The 18101-nt window shown below is 35.0% G+C and overlaps 1 long non-coding RNA gene across 2 annotated transcripts; it reads right to left on the reverse strand.

The window, feature by feature from the left end:
- Positions 1 to 165: 165 nt before the first annotated feature.
- LOC128237279 (uncharacterized) lies at positions 166 to 16913 on the reverse strand. 2 transcript variants are annotated; one of them, XR_008261559.1, is made up of 6 exons: positions 16831 to 16913; positions 6432 to 6551; positions 6080 to 6183; positions 4968 to 5045; positions 3978 to 4084; positions 166 to 2582 (listed from the first exon to the last, which is right to left on the reverse strand). It is a non-coding gene; the product is annotated as an uncharacterized LOC128237279 (long non-coding RNA). The 2 variants fall into 2 exon arrangements; XR_008261560.1 differs by lacking the exon at positions 16831 to 16913 and adding an exon at positions 16592 to 16666.
- Between the last annotated feature and the right edge of the window lie 1188 nt (positions 16914 to 18101).

Genomic DNA, 18101 nt, shown 5'->3' on the forward strand with positions numbered 1-18101 from the left:
AGTGTTGTTTAGCCACACTGTGGTTTCAATTATGTCAGGGGCGTAGCTACCCCTCTATTCATGAGGATTCATTAATGTGCTGGGGGGTTCGGGGCAAACTTGAAAATTTTGAAAACCATGGTGCAATCTAGTGCATTCTGGGCGTTCCGATGTGCATTATTTAGTACTGGAAAATAACCAGTTTTAGATTCATGTAGTCAAGTTCGCATACTGCAACTTTGGTTGATTTTTTTGTCAGAATCATGTGGATTCAGCCGCGTATTCACGTATAGGCGGCTACACGCCTGTATGTTGTGCATATGAATGTATAATTTGGTTTAAATGATGCATCCTTAATATAACACCTCCTTGCTGCTACACCAATAGAAACTTCATGGGATGTTAATAGTAAAAGAACTAGCACTGACGTTCCCATTTTTGTCTGGGTCATTTAAATAATAGAAAACAATTTACAAGATAAACAAATTTGTTTTGACTTCTTTAATGAATTATATAAAAACATTGTACAAAGATATCATGACACTTTTAAACAATAAGTATGGTTGTAAATTAAACAGTATGCTAGCTTTAAAGATTTAGGCAAACCATTGGAATTTTACAGCGGTCTTAAAAGGTGTATTTAAAGCTGCAATCTCACCGATTGATCGTTTTGACTACCGGTACTCTTTTGTTGTTTGTCTATAAATGGACAATTTTTTTGCATAAATGTCTAGACCCAATTTTAAGTGATAGTAGACTGCTGAAAAAAGATCAGATAGCAGTTTATCATATTTATGTTAAAAAAATGATGTTTTATGGCTAAAAGCATTACGAACAATTTAATGTATATGAAATTTTCGGCACTTTTACATTTCTGATGGGTTCTATTGTGAATTATCTAATATGACTGAATTAAAGGAATGATAACCAAATCAGCAGATTTTGAGACAATTTTGTGTCTTAACTGACAATCTGTAAGAGTGCAACTTTAAGTGTTGATCTAAAGCTTCATATACACATTGTTATATTGTCAATAACTGTTTAAAAGGTCTCATGTACTAAATAAGATAATAATTTTTATACAATATCTAAAATTGATCAAAATAAATAAAGTACCATTATACCTATTTCTTAAAAGTGCCGTTTCTCATCTGACAATACCATTCAAAGCCATCATTTCAACTATGAATTTATTTTTAACTTTCAACTTTTCTATAGCATATGCAACAAAATATACCAAAAATACAAGCCATGAACAATTTGATTGTTCAACTTGCACTATCTTTAACCTTTTGAAACGACCATTTTCCAGTTTTGTCTATTTGTAAGTTATGCCTTGAGGAATAAAGAGTGACTGTATGAATCATAAAAAGCAATAAAAACACTAAAAATATGCCCCAACCCCTGTAATTTCTAATACAGTAGTAAAATCAAGAAATTAAACATTTAGAGCTGCACTCCCACAGATATACCGTTTTCACAACTTTTTTTGTTTTTGAATGAGCAATTTTTTGTGTAATTATCTGCAAACCAATGATAAAAGATTGCTGACAAAAGATCAGATCACAGATTTTAATTTCCGTTCAAAAATTAATGTTACTAACGGTTTAAGAAAAGTGCAGAAAACATCAATGTTTTAACTTAAATAGAAAAATCTGCCATTTAATTTTTCGCAAAAATTGGATGGTTCCAATCCAAGACATAAAATGAGAAAAGTTGTCAAAACGTCCAAAATGTGAGAGTGCAGCTTTAACGTTTGAAAGTAACTCTGTTTGCCTCGTGCCCCTAAACAGGGTTTAATTATATTATATGCCCAGTGGGTTTGTCCCTGTATATTTGATTGTATGATTGCAGTAATGGATACTGGTCTAATTATCTTCTGACAATTTTTCACCAATTTTAAAGAAACAGAAAACACATATTAAGCTCATATAACGCTGTACAATTTAATCTCATTCATTAGGATGAGAAAAATTCCCTAAAAATATTAATTGTGGAAACATATCTCATTTAAATACATACAGGAAATGGCGACATCATTTACCCTTTAGTATGAAAAATGCAGTTTCCTGATATTTGAATAGCGGTTCTTTATTTAAGCATCTCAATTCATTCAACATACACATAGTATGTATCAAGTTTCAAAGGAAACCAAATCATCGTAAGGATGGTTTTCAAAGCAAATAGATTCACACTCTTGACAAACTTCTTTTCCTAGTTTCAACTTTTGAGACTTTTTGATGAGCCTGCACCTTCCCCCTCTTATGCTGTGGCTTCAAGCAATAAAGCTACCAGCTCAAGTTGCACAACTGGTGAACAAGACTGCTGATAGTCGACAAACTGCACACCTGATGCCATGATAAATCATGTCCATCGACTTCCAGAATGAAGAAATGACGCAGCACAGAATTGATTTCAATTGGACCTCTCTGTACTTTCATCCCCTTGTTGTAGTCAAAGACTATATCTAAGTGTGCAGTGCGGGATCTTGAGAAGCTTTCTGCTCCTCTGATGAAGTAAGTTTGGCAGAGTGTGAAACTCCTGTCTACTCATATGCCTGGACACATGTGATCTATGTCTTCTTGTGTGTGCCCAACCATCACCTGAAATTGTTTTAGAGGAAGTTAGTGCTTGATTACAAGTCAATGTGACAAAACAAGGTCTTTCATTTATGCCACCAAGAACTAGTATTCCAAGTTTCATAACTCGTATGTTAACTCAAAGCAATTGAGCAGAAACTGTTTGGTAATTAATTTTAAGTCACTGCTTCCACTTATACTATCAGTAATATTGAACGTGAACCAACTGACCCAAATGCTATTCTAAATAATTTTTATGTGCAGAAACCTTAATCCTATTGACACAAAAGTAATCCAATAGTATGTCTTCACAAAACATTTTACAACAATATTTTGTCAATTTAACTTAGACAAACACAGAGATGGCCCTTTATCGCTCACCTGATTTGAGAAAGGATTCTAACTTAGTTATTGTTTGGACACTAACTGGACACTTTGGGTCTGACTTTATAATGCTGCTGGTGAAAATATTAAAAGTCCCTAAATAATGGGCTTACAAAAACATGAAATAAAATGTATTTGTTTAAAAATTACAAAGGGCCATAACTCTTACAATATTTAAGTTTGTATTGAGCAGAATAAAAGGCTTTGCCTAAAATACAAACTTAAAACTATATTTACAAGTAAAACAAAACAAGAGCACCGCGAAACGGAGCATTATACGCCCGAAATCGACCCTTCGGGCGTATAAAAATCTACAAATATGTTTTTTTGTATCTGGTTTTTGAGAGAGAATGATCGGAAGAAAACATCACACATTCTTCGAAGATTCGGCTCGAGGTCCTTTTAATGTAGTGATGATTTGTATAAAGTTATTTGAAAATCCCTTTATTAGTTACCAAGTTATGGCCCGGACACGGAATTGCTAACGGACGAGTAACAAAGATGTGGCCCGGACACAGAATTGCTAACGCCCCCCCCATGGTGATTCTAGTCTTTGAAGTATGGACCTGGAAATTGCGCGCGACACATCCTTTTAATGTAGTGATGATTTGTATAAAGTTATTTGAAAATTGCTTTATTAGTTACCAAGTTATGGCCCGGACACGGAATTGCTAACGGACGGACAGACGGACGGACGGACGGACAGACGGACGGACAGACAGACAGACGGACAGACAATGGAGGCCATAACATAATACGACCCTTCGGGCGTATAAAAATCTACAAATATGTTTTTTGTATCTGGTTTTTGAGAGAGAATGATCGGAAGAAAACATCACACATTCACAATCATATTAAAAAATAATTTAGTTTTTTTTTAAATTATATTCTATTTCAAAAACACTGCAAAAGAAAAGACACTTACGTTTCAATTTCTTGATTTAATACATTGATGATTATCAATTCTTATGAAGCGAGATGGGTCTTACACTCTGACCAGTGCAACGTGCATGTTCTTAGTTGCTAAGTTATTACCTTTCTTAAAATTCTCCTCTTGATCTGAGCCAAGCCAAAATGATGGGAGATGCTTTTGTTGTCTTTTCCATCGGAATGTATAGCACCTCTGTGTTTCTGTTTGTCTCCTGAAATAGTAAAAGTTTATTAATAATAATCACAATAATAATAATCAGTGACTTTTACTGAAATTATTTTCACCGATTGTGCCTTGCACATTGGGGAACAAAGTTGACTTCTGAGGAGAAGATTTTTCCATATAGACATATAACAAAAAGTAGCTCCGCAACCTGGAGCAATGTTTTTTATGAATCAATATCCGGTGAAGAAAATTCATACAGGGTATTGAAACATTTTTTTGCTTCAAATGAAGACTTTTAAAAAAGATAACTTAACTAGCTCTTCATCATATTAAATAAAAATTAGCAGTCTATGCCGCACACGGAGCCCCGCATTTGATCTTTTACCATAGTTTGATTGAGAGTTAAGTTTCACATCGACAAGTCTTTACAGGTCTATTAAAGCTGCACTCTCACAGATTGAACGTTTTGAAAAAGGTTATAATTTTTATCTTGGAATGAACCAATGTATGCAAAATGCATGGAAACCTGTGATATAAGACGGCTGACAAAAAATGTCTTTGAATTCCCGTCAAACATGTCCGAACCAAATTCAAACTTTAGATAATCACTGTGATTCACGATGAAATTCAGCACTTCTTGCCCAGTATATATACGTTTACTTTAAGCGGAAGGCAAATTAAAACAAACACATTTGTCCGAAAATTAATCAAACTTTAAATGGTAGTAGAATTATCATTTGTTCATGTAATTTTCAAGAATCAGGAAAGGAAATAAATGTTCTCATGTTGCCAATTTAGTCTCGATCATCTAGATGCTTGTATCCAGATCTATATCGTTCATTGACTCTAATTAGAGCGGCTAGCCGGTTCTTTGATAATTGTTACGATCGAACAGTGGTTGAAAATGTAAAGTGAGACCAGTTTTTTACCTGTTATTGAACAACCTGTTATGTTGGCAGGACTGTCCTCCTCAGCAATGCAAAGAACAGCAATGACTGGCTGGCACTCTGTAAAATGGCGATTAAAACATTATGTCCAATTAAAACTGTCCCATTCTAAACAATCCATCAGCAATATATATAAATGAGCTGCGCCATGTGGAAATGTGTCTTGGGAAGTTGACATCATTCCATGTAATGATGTCATAAAGATGAGCAGAAGACATTACTTACTATGCAGTAAAAGTTCTTACTTTAACAGTAAAGATATCTTTTTTTGAGAAAATAAATCAAAGTGAGCTCTTTTATGTCATGTTTCTACAGTACCGTAGGTCTTGTACACATCTATGTTACATATATAAATAATAAACAGGAATAAAATGAGGAGTTGTGTACACACTTAAATTCCTCCTTATGTACTGTGTAACTCAAGAAAAACAATTCATAATTCTAGTAAAAACAATCCATAATTCTAGTAAATCTCTAGAATTCCCTTACTTTTCTCGCTGTACAAAAATGAATGAGGAGTTGCAAACAAGCAGGGCAATAAAACTTTTGCCATTTAAACTGTACCACAACAGCAATTTAAAGACAGTGATACTCATTGATGGAATAGGCACTTAGACAGCTACATTTTCTGAGAAATGGAGATCAGACTAAATTCTCCAGAGATAATTTATAGCTTTATTTGAAATAAAGAACATGTTACAGTGTTTATGTTAAACTTGTTACTTATCCCTGATAACACAATCATTACCTTCAAAATGGTGATAAAATAAAAACAAATATACCTTTTTAAACACTGTTTACTATCACATCTGTACCCCCCCCCCCCTCCCCCCTTCTTACATACAGGTAAGAGTGAAAGGTCCACAAGGCCAATTATAAACCATGAACCATGAGAATCCTGTTTACTAATTTGATTTTAAATCACCCAAAAGGCTTTCTACACATAATGGTTCCTTAATTTAAATCTAGCCTCCAAAGTTGTGATTTCATTGAAAGACTTGAGATACCTTATTTAAAAAAATGACGAAAGGAACGCTTAAACGCAGAAGTCTGGACGGGTATACGAGCCTGGAAATAAATACACAAAAGCTCACCATGCTGCTAAGGATTCTTATATAATTCCCGGCCCAAGTTCAGCTGGAGATGTTGATTCCACACGGCTGGATAACCGGCCCAGTGCACCCAAGCTTGGCAGTATCTGCAAGAGGACTGGGTGTATATCTGGGAAAACGCATTTATAATCAATTTGCGAAAGTTCTTATCCGCCATAAGTAGTGAACATGTATTTGGCTTATAGATTATCTGAAATGAAGTTTAATAAAGGAGACAAGGTTCGGTCTGGGATCTCAACCTGGATTTTGATGCTGAAATTGTAAGTTTTGTTCAAATGAAGTATAAACTTAAAGTGAGTACAGAGATATCTTGAAGCCCAGATTTATCACTTACCTGAAGTTTGTAGGGCTACAATTTGCTGTAAACTGCAGGAACTGTCCCCATGATCCTTTTGTCTGTTAGGTGATTGGTGGTACCACTCTGCATTTCTTATCCACACACAACACAGTGTATCTAAAAATGACAGAGAATGGCCATGCACTTATGAAAGCTATGCTAGAAATACGCCGTTATGAGTGTATCAGATGACATTTCCACACAGAAATTGTGAGGCCACCAATACAGCAGTACTGACATCAATGACGAAAACATATATATCTGTCATGGAGCTGTGCTGGTTCTGTGGCGTCAAAACCACTGCAACTTGGCAATTCACTAGAAACATCTTTTCAGAAAAAAGAAACAACCAATACTGGGTAGCCTTTGTCACCCAGTGAACACCCAGAGCATCTTGTTACTTTGAGCATCTATTTACTTAGAAGTACAATGTAGCGTCATTAAGATCTCAAATTAACAAAAAAATGTATCCGAAAGCTTTAAATACTGAACGAAGTGTAACTTTGAGGCGGGCTGCGAGCAAATACTTTCAAGGGCAGAAATCTCCCAGAAGTTTGAAAAAGATTATGCAAAGCTCTAGCTTGATGATTTTGGCCCAATTTCAAATTGTTACTCAGTAACACGACGGCGTAAATTTAATCAAACATCAATATGGTTACACAGGAAAATAAGAAATAGCTTTAAACTCTCTCACATTCATGGCAGAGTGTCTGGTGACGGTTAAACATTCAGCCTGGTGGCTGGGGTAACATATCTAAATCCCTAAATGGATGATCTGATCCCAGCCAACAGATCAGCGAAACACAAATTGTATTGCGTGTCTGGGGGGGGGGGGGGGGGGGGGGGGTCCCAAGGATATCTTGACGCAACTTACCATAGCCGCCTTGCGTTTTTGTTCACAAAGCCGGCACACACAGTTCATTCTCAGTTTGCATGTTGTGTACTTAAAAGTTCCAGCTTTCCATGACACTCGCAATAAACCTATCCATGAATTAAAACAAATTAACAAATAACTACCAGGTAATTATGGAAATATAAATGTCATTTTTTACTTAAATTATTGATAAATACAACTTATATTGCAGTCAAACTAGATAAAAAATCAGGAAAATGTGTCCTGTTCCAAAAAGTGTGTTTTGAAGTTGCAGACAATAGTCCAAAGACCAAGAACTTAAGTGTTCAGACAGGGGCAGGCAAATCTTAAAAAAAAAATCAAAATTTTAAAACTTAAATAAAACTAAAATTATACAAACCTTATATAAATCATGTGTTAACTTGAAAATACATACAAGAATACAATGTACACATAATCAAATGCTACCTCAGAGAATCATTTTTTTCAAGAACTACTTAAAGGGGTACTGCAACCCGCAAGCCTTTCATTGTGGGCCGACACCTTTAAACCTCTTTCCCGCACATTAATTAAACATGTCTTATGTTTTGTCAGTGCCGGTTTTGATGACCAGTATAAATCCAAAAGCAGTTTTTCTGCCAAAATTTACCCAAATGATTTGGATGAATGCTTAACAAGAAAGTGCAGTGTACACAATCAAATAAAGTATTTAGTGTTCCAGCAATAATGAGCAATCTGAAATCTGACCCCTTACATTCCTTAAATATTCACAAAGTGTTAAGTTCTTGTGTTTGTTATCTTTTTATGATTCAAATGGTAAAAAAATGGTGCAAATGTTAGAAGCCCTGAAGAAGAAAACTGATATTTTAATAGAAATAGTGATGAAATCACTGACATTATGTTTACTTAGCAACTAAAGCAACAGACCAACCAGACCTACCAGTGTGCTAATCTATATTTAACTGCTAAATTTTAAAAACCCAAAACATACAGATAAGATCTGTGGCGCAGTTGTTTACATTGTGTGATTTAAATGCATATATTTTTGTTGGTGATTAGTTTAAATCCAACTGAAGCAATCTCTTATCAATATTAACCTTAGTTCATCCAACAAATTAAATATTTGAATGTTAGAAGATTTGTTTTCAGAAGATCTGCAATAATGTTTTTTCTTGAATTGTCTCAATGAAAAATGTAATGTTCAAGTTTATAGGCACTGTTTTATCTGAGAATTTCCCTGGGTGTAAACTGCTTACTGTGTCCAAGTTATCCAAGCTGGATCTAAGACATTACTACAATATGGGCAATTTGCTCTGCCATTTTTATAGATAATACCCGGTAGTGTATTCCAAAGGTATTCTTTTGGTACATTGAACTCACAACAATATTTGAACTCCTGACGTCCAGCACCGCTGTCAGATTATCTAATCCAACCACTATGCCATTGCATGCTCTTTACTGAACGAAAGATAAATGAATACTCACAATTTTGAACAGTATTTTTTGGTCACAGATAGCAACCTTTTAACCCCACTTAAACCTGTCTTCCCTATTTGGCAAACAGAGAATTTTTAGAAAATTTGTTATCTGATGATCCTGTAAATTTTGTGTGGATTGACTAAATACTGTTCGAATTTAGCAAATCAAAACTAACATTTTGGGTTTATTCAGTGTAGACCCTAAAATATCAATTTTGATTTATAAGTATGGAGGTTTGTTTAAAAGCTCAGTACAGTTTACTTTACTTGTTAAGTTATCCAATTTCTGTAAAACAATATTACTAAACTTGACTATAAAATACTGTAGGGGGGCGTGTCGTAAAGTTAAGAAAAAATCCAAATAATGCAACAGTCAATTGCAGCATGGGCCCCCAAGGTCCTGCTAATAGCGGGGACTTTGACTTTCGGTCCAGCCAATCCCAGGTAAAATTCCCGCTCTGCACAGACAAACAGCTGGTAAAAGCCCTGTCAAATGAATTATGATCATTTCGTAATCGCTCATTGTTGGTCATTTCGTAACCATTGTGTTAGTCAATTCGTAACCGTTAAGAAATCGAAAGGTCATATCTTAACCGTTGACTCCTATAATTATGAGGAATTAATTTAATACCATTTGAATTTACAAAATAGAGTTTACTGTAAGTATAAAACATAAAAATAACAACATAAACAAAGTTAAATCTAGTAGTTGTATTCCTTCTTTATTCCTAATAGTGTAGTGCGATTTGCCAATAAACTCTGAAACTATGACAAATAGAAACATTCACACTAGCTATTTTTTTATGTTGCGAAGGAAATATTATAAGCAGGCTGAATATTAAATGTAATAATTTTTTAATTCATAGATGTTCTACCATTGAGAGGAATTGTGACCTTAAGCCAATATTTTTTAAATATATAGACCATATAACTTTAAAATTTCTTTTTTATTAAATTGCATAGAAGTATTGTAAAATGTAGTGAGTTTGCCGAATGAGATTATGCGCTTTTTATATGCTTATAATATTGTATTAAAAATGTGCCGATATGTTTAATTTTGTATCTTGTTATTGGAAATTAATACCATAAGGCCAAATAAAAAATAGGTGTGTTTCAGGTAACACTGTTAAAAAAAATAGGGTAGGTAGGTCGGAATATTTTTTTTATTTTTTTATTATATTTTTTTGATATATTGATTTCAGTAACTGTTGACTCAGAAAGTAACAAAAATAAAAGTCATCAATTTTCAGGTTTATCAGTAGTTTTTAAACATGTTACATGCTTCAAAGGAAACATTCTTTATTTGTCTGGTTAAATACTTTTGACAATGATGGTTGGATTTCAACTAAGTTATGGTACACCACTCTGCTATTATTTGAGACTTTCCAGGAACGGTTTTGCTTTTCTTTATGCACCCGTTTGCTTTCAATCACCCTCTGTAGAATACTAACCTCCCTGAAACATAATTACATGAAGAGTGGGACAGCAAATTTACCATTTAAGCCATTAGCCAAGGAAACCTCAATGCTGTCAAGAGGACCTGGGGGTTCAGGTTTGAAGAACAAGTAACATGCAGGTTTTATTGCCAAAATTGCACACTTAAGTCTGACATATCAATCCGAAAGTCAGTATCTGACACATTTGTATCTGACAAGAAAATATAGTTCAAGAATTGAAACATACCTGCCACACAAGCACAAACGTAATTCACCTTAAGACTTCGGACATTCTATAAATTCGGACATCCATTATTATTTTCAAAAATAATTTATTTTAGGTACCTAATTTTCGGACACCCAAAGGACATCGACTGAACTTTTACAGTTACTAAGTCTCACAGACAAAAATTATTGATCTTTATCTGTTACAATGCCTGGCTAGATTACCTAACCGTATACATCACTGTGATAAGTTAGTTGGTTACTACCCATCCTAAACGATTTATTGCCTGGTGAAAAGGATGTGTGATATATTCAATGGAGGATTAAAGAAACAACAAGGGCAATGCAGAGATTAAGAAAACACAGACATGACATGTTTGTAAAACGATCCGCCAATTAACTTTGAAACTTGTATCACACTTTTAATATAGACTTTATGAAGCAATAATCGTACAGTAATACTCATTGAAACATCAATCATGCCAAGAAATACCAGCCAATTTTTCCACTTTTCATTTCTACACAAGAGCCAATTTCAGCTACACATTAACCTCTAATTGACCGAGAATCTGACCATGTGTTTAATCATGTTTTCATATCTAGGGAGTTGCTGTAGTTTGGGTCAAGATTTGGAAGAATGTATTTAATTTTGCCCAGAAAGACGTGAAGAAGTACCAAGTGTTAACTACAATTAATTAAAATTACAGAGTACTTAATTTAGTACAAAAATATGATGTTTTTAATGAGTAACATTATCGTTTTAGACATACATGTGTATGACAGATGTTAATGAAAATGGTATGCTTAACCAACCGTTTTATTTGGAATGAAAATGTAACCTATATTACATTATATATGAATCTGGCCGTCTCGTAGGTAGAATTATATTTAAGGGTATGCTTTACTAAGCGTATGGATATTGATTTTAAAATGTCAGATTTATTGGGTTCACATTTTTTAACAAAAACACACACTCTTATTGTTCATTTTTAAAGCTTTGTTGTTGTTTTTTCACTGTAAAAAATATTGAGTTCGTAAGTATACGTATACACCATGGAAAATGGGAAATACAAACGAAACTTGAAAAAATATATCACATTGGCGAAACTGAATCTCCGAATGTTAAATTTACTTAAATTTTGTTCATATTATCATGAACACATGAGGCGGTTAAAATGCATTTTCGTATAGCTGATTGGGATTTGTTTTTGCAATGTTTCAATCTAAAAAATTGCTTAGTTTTGTGTTCATCTGGCATTGTCTTCATACCGTGACCTGTGAAAGAACATGTTTTGACCGACATAAACTCACAACAATGGTCGCTGTCCTTGAGTGACTCCTTTTCTGTAAAATATTGACCCACCCCCACCCCAAATAATAAGATGACTCAGAACGTTACTGTAAATAGGTATTTAACCCCACCGAATAGAACCGACTATGTTGGTCATTTAATATGTGTGCTCTTAAGTCTTAGTAATACAGGTGGTAATGCTGCAGCTATTGTTGTTGATACTGCCACTACTGCTTCTGCTATTGCCAATGTCAACACCACCGCCACAACACCACCGTCAGCACCACCACAACCACCACCACCGATGATGATGATGATGATGATGATAATGATGATGATAATGATGATGATGATACCCCTAAAACTACTGCCGCTCCTGCTGAATTGTTGTTGTTGTTGTTGCCACTTCTACAACAACAGCTACTACTATTCCTTCTACTAACTATCATATAACTTCTACTGATGCTGCTAATCTTGCGTTAATCAATTATATGTTGCTGTGAATGAAGGAACTAAGCTTTTTGTATCAATGCGAAGACCCTTCATTTATCTATTTATAATGAGCGCAAAGTACAATGAATCCTTAAAGGGACTGTACATCAGATTCGCACCAAATTTTTTTTCTTCTGTAACGAATCTCAGGACAATTATCTAATGGACTGTGTTACGCTTTATCATAATTGTAAAAAAAAGTACCAAAATGTAAAAAAAAACTGTGTCGGAGACTGGGTTCTTCAGTTAGTAAGTTTCAATGCATTGTACACATCGATGCCAAGTTTATGTCAGTTTTCGAAAATTTTCTTTTTTTCCGCTATTTTATCATACGGAGTATAGCCCCTTTAAGCAGATTTTCGACATCCACAGATAAACAACTCCCCGGTATCATTTTATTAAATATACATGAGTCATAACATTTTGAGCCGGAAGTTGATAAGTTTGACTGGGGTTTGTGATTCTATTTGTTTCAAAAAACTTCTTCACCCTGGCCAAATCCTAAGAGCCTCTTATAGAACAATACCGTACTCAAGTTGTTAAATTAAACGACTTGATTACGGTATTGTTCTATAAGAGGCTATTAGGATTTGGCCGGCGTGAGGAAAATATTTAGCTGTCGGGGAACTAAGAAATATAGTTAGTACATTTGTACTTGATGTTTTCAATCTTTAAACATAATTAAACATAATAACAAGAGTGTGGTTTAGATAGTTAAATATTGTTATCAAGGAGATTGTTCATAAACAATATCAAAGATGTAATGCTTAGCTTAGTTAATTAATAATTATACTTTTTATAGTTAAAAAAATCATGTCAATACTTAATAATAAACTATTATTGAATTTTTATTTTCATTTTTGACAAGTGTCGTAATCAACAAAATGAGATGAAGCGTTAAATCTAAGAACCATGCACTATAGAAAGATTTTTCCGAAAAATGACCAAAATTATTGCTCCCCTGAATTTCATGCTGGTCGTAATGGCCATTAAATGAAATGAATTAGCTGTAACAGCAGATAACTGATAAAAATTTCATGGAGAACCAAGTCAGTCCTTTAACCCTTAGCACAAAACCACTGAATGGAACATAATGCATTATATGCTGCTAAAATCCAGGTATATGCTGGCATACAGGGGTTTCCTTCTTAATTGAAAATTGGATAGGATTTCTTGGCATGAAAACAATAAAGTCAACACATTCAATGATACAGGTAACTATTAAATGTGATGAATTAAAGTTATAAATGCAATACTCAAGTTACAATAAAAAACTAGAAATGTGTCCATAGGACACGGATGCCCCCACTTCGATTTTTTGTCACAGAAAATAAGCCATAATGATTATTCAGGATAATCTGAGGGCCCTAACTCCTAAATGATTAAAGCGATTTCCATGGCTATCGAACTTGATCAAGATATTATGGTCACAAACATGTGTTAAAAGTTTGGTGAGGATTGGACAAACAGTTTTCAAGAATTAGATCGGAAACAATCTTCGGGACGTATTTTTCAAGTCTTTTTTTGCAAATAAAGGGCCGTAACTCCTAAATGACAAAAGCGATTTCCATGGCTATCGAACTTGATTAAGATATTATGGTCACAATCATGTATGTAAAGTTTGGTGAGGATTGGACACATACTTTTCAAGAATTAGATTGGAAACATATATTTTTGAAGTATTTTTGGCAAAAAAGGGCCGTAACTCCTAAATGACTAAAGCGATTTCCATGACTATCGGACTTGATCAAGATATTATGGTCACAAACATGTGTTTAAAGTTTGGTGAGGATTGGACAAACGGTTTTCAAGAATTAGATCGGAAACAATCTTCGGGAATTTTTGGCAAAAAAGGGCCGTAACTCCTAAATGACTAAAGCGATTTCCATGACTATCAAACTTGATCAAGATATTATGGTCACAAACATGTGTTTAAAGTTTGGTGAGGATTGGACAAACGGTTTTCAAGAATTAGATCGGAAACAATCTTCGGGACGTACGTACGTACGTACGTACGTACGGACAAGGGCAACCCTATATGCCGCCACTTTGTGGGGGCATAAACACCAGACATATTAATCCTGCATAACAATATCCATGCTCTCCATGAGATCCTCGTGGGTATAACTGAGTTATGTGACGTCACACAATGGGACTGTTTGATCTAAAGCCGATAAAAGGTGTTTATTCATTTCAATGCATGTATAAAATGGTGTTGAATGGGATTTTAACTATCTTGATGAAGGAGCTACAGTGACTTATAGGCGTAATAACCATTGATAACTACGGATAAATTAATAAGTGGTAAAATGCAGACATGAAGAAAAAAGGCAGGTTTACCATACATGTAAATAAAATGTAAAAATGGTTATTTTCTATGAATTCGTAGAGCGAAAAATTAATTATTTTAAGGTGTCCGAACTCTAAGGTGAAGTACGGTAAATACATTAAAAAAATCCAACTCTAATATTGTCAACTTTACGTACATACATTTCGTAACAAATGCTTTTCGTACCCAAATCACATTTTTTTCAGGGAAAAATAGGTTAGGGTCGGCAGGAAAAAATAGGGTCGGTCGGGTAACCTGATACAGACCCATTTTTTTATTTGGCCTAACAAATAATTTAAGGTTGTTTTTTGTAGGTTTCGGATATAAAGTATGCAGAATATGAATCAATTGAGAAAAAAACAGAACAAAATTTTATTCGTTTTAAACAATTCAAACAAATATAGTCAATGAAATAGGTCAAGAATGATCATTTATGTAAACGTAATTTTACTCAAAAATACATCGCGATCAGTCTTTAATTATTGTTTATAAGTAAGCAAAATGTAAGAAAATAATTAACATATTTTGGTAGTATAACAAATCATTTCTAATTTAGCATGATATATATATCTAATAACTATTGAGTAACATAAATTATTGGCTTGTTCAGGGTTCGAATTTAGACTCGCATACTCGCAAAATGCGAGCGACATTTACAAATTGCGAGTGACTTTTATTCAAGCTCGCAAAATTCTGCAAGTGGCTTTTTCTAGACCACAAAATGTTAAAAGGAAAGTAGAATAAACATGAACTTGACTCCGCTACGTAGTCGAGTGTAAACAGCCTACAAGTGGCATGTTTACACTACCGGTATAAAGAAGACACTACGGAGTCACGCTCTAGTAAGTTTCCAAAAATAGAACAAATAGGAAAAGGCCGAGTTTTATCTCGGAACTTTCCGGGATGCTCCGAGGCGTGCATTATACAAAGTCAATACGAATGAAGTAATCACCTAGCTCAATCATTGGCTAAATTTAGCGCTTTCGCGCATTCTCCTTTGAATATATTTTCGCCCAATTGTCAAAATGAATAGACTTCGTCGAACGATATATTTCATGGTCCAAAGTATCCAAGCTACATTTACTGTTGCTTTTTTTATTTCAAATTTGTATTGTTATTGATTTTAATACTTACATACTTAATAAAATCTGTAGCATGCTTGTCGAATGGGTATTAAATTACCCGATGGCGAGGGTAAATATACAAAGTGAACAATGTCGTCAAATTATTGGACAGCTTTGTTATCAAAAAGTTGCCAGCATCAGATGAGTCTTTCCGTACCCCCCAAATAGAATAAGCCATCAACAAGTTCTAGTAGTTGAGTCACTCAAGATTGATAAAATTTTGCGAGTGCTCCTCAAAGTTAAATTCGAACCCTGTTGTTACTAGTAAGAATTTGAGTAATGTCTCCCAATTGGTGTCTTGGTTGCTGTGCCATATACATCCAGGTTCGAACAATACACTTAACGAGGTGCTAAGTGTACTATTTATCACCTTGTTAAATGGTGGTTATTATATGAGCAATTGATTACTTGACGGTTACGAATTGACTAACAGAATGGTTACGAAATAACCAAGATCAGCAGTTACGAAATGGTAAGGTTACGAAATGACCAGATCCCCGTCAAATGCCCCTGGGGACATCCTAGGTTAGGCCCATTCCCTGTTATCAGCGCAAAAACAATAACACCGCATTCACTCAGCACTGCCGGTCCACCTGGAAGGTAAAAACATGGCCCATTTCCCCTGCTATCCCCGGTATAAACAAGACCTGGGCGCCATTGTAACAATTGACTGGTGCATAACGGTGGCAGAATAAGGGAAATATTTTATTGTTGCATTTATTATCAAATATGAGAATTTAAGACACATGCAAAAAGCCACAATACGAATTGGTGATAGTGTTCGTTCTGTTCTGCTATTCAAAGGTGATGAGAATGACTAATGACATGACATTGACAAACAAAATGTAAGGCATTTGTATCCTTTCGTCTTTTATTTATTAAAATCTGCGATGTTAAGGGAGCAAATCACTTTTTAGATTGGAACATACCAAATAATAATAAGCGACGATGCACAGTAGTGGTAAACCAAGTTTGCTAGAAATCAATCGAGTTTCTCCAAAATACAAGCAAAAATTACACCGGATGTTGATACTAGTGATTTAGTTTCGGATGAACAAAATCCGGATAAATCATTTGCTTTTCATCCAAAGGGTGGACGATTTATACAACTGTACAAAAGTCATAAAAATAAACGAAAAAACGTTGAATATGTATTTTAAACACTTACCAAGTTAATATTCTCTTTCCGTAAGAGATGAACGCCATGAGAGGCCTGTTGTAAGTTTTTCGGTATCGGAAGTAGAGGATTACCTTATATGGAAAATGCTTAAAATAGCACATGACATATTGCAAAGGTTACGATCTACGCACACTTCTGGAGAAATGACCCGGAAACTGATGCTTTCTGTCAAGGAAAGCTCACGAGAGAGATTCGATTCGAATTTCTTGAGATTGAAACTGAGATTTAAGCTTGCTTAGATATCATCGCTGACCAAACTTTAAATCAAAATACTACTCGCGCCTTTTTTTTGAATATAATTGTGACTGAATTAAGTTCCTAGAATTATTTATCGTGTTTTCGCTTGTATTGTGAATCGTCATTTGATTTCGCGACTTTATTTTAAAAAAACAGCAGTATTTGTCTATATTTTCTTTTCTTTCGAGATGCACATCCAGGTCGAGGAGGGTGTGTTTTCTTCCATTGCAGATTCAAGTGGATGTCTTGGTAGTGCGCTTGTGGCAGGTGATTCCAACGTACATCGTATCCAAGCAGCGATTCCAAATTGGTCCACTATTCGATGCCTCCCAGTATCAGGTACACACATTTTTAAAAGGCAAATGGATGTTATTTAAATGATTATGGCGAACTATTTTGCTTCAATATTGCATAAAGATGTTAGTGAATGTATTATGACCCAAATAATCTGCCACAATATTCAACTTATAGTCTCCTTCAGTTTTGCAGACGACATATTTCATCAACCCGAAGACCTTATTCCTTATAGTATCCAATTTGCCCTGATATATTTGATGGTTATTACTGTAAACGCTATGTTATGCACCAGTAAATTGTAACCCCCCCCCCCCCCCCCCCAGGTCCGGGGGAATACCAGGGATAGCCGGTGAAAAGGGCCATGTTTCTACTTTCCAGGTGGCCCCGCAGGGCCGGGTGACTGCGGTGTTTTTGCCATAGCGCCAAATTAAGCCGAGATTGGGCTTTATGTAGAGTGAGAGAGTAGAGACTCTGAGTCTCTGAGGTGCGGGGGCATTTGGCCGGGGTTTAACCATCAGTTCGTTCCCGCAGGGCAGGGATTTTACCCGGGGTTGGCTGGACCGAAAGTCAAAGTCCCGGCTATTCCCCTGACCCTGGGGGCCATGGTTACAATATTGACTGGTGAATTAGCGTAGCACTATTATCTCAAGGGTATTCTGTGAGGAAAAGTGTGTCCATGCAGTGTTGGCTTTCAACCCAGAACTGCTCGAACCAACTGAGCTTTC

This window comes from Mya arenaria, chromosome 6 (genome assembly GCF_026914265.1).
Source record: "Mya arenaria isolate MELC-2E11 chromosome 6, ASM2691426v1".
Taxonomy (NCBI): Eukaryota; Metazoa; Mollusca; class Bivalvia; order Myida; family Myidae; genus Mya; species Mya arenaria.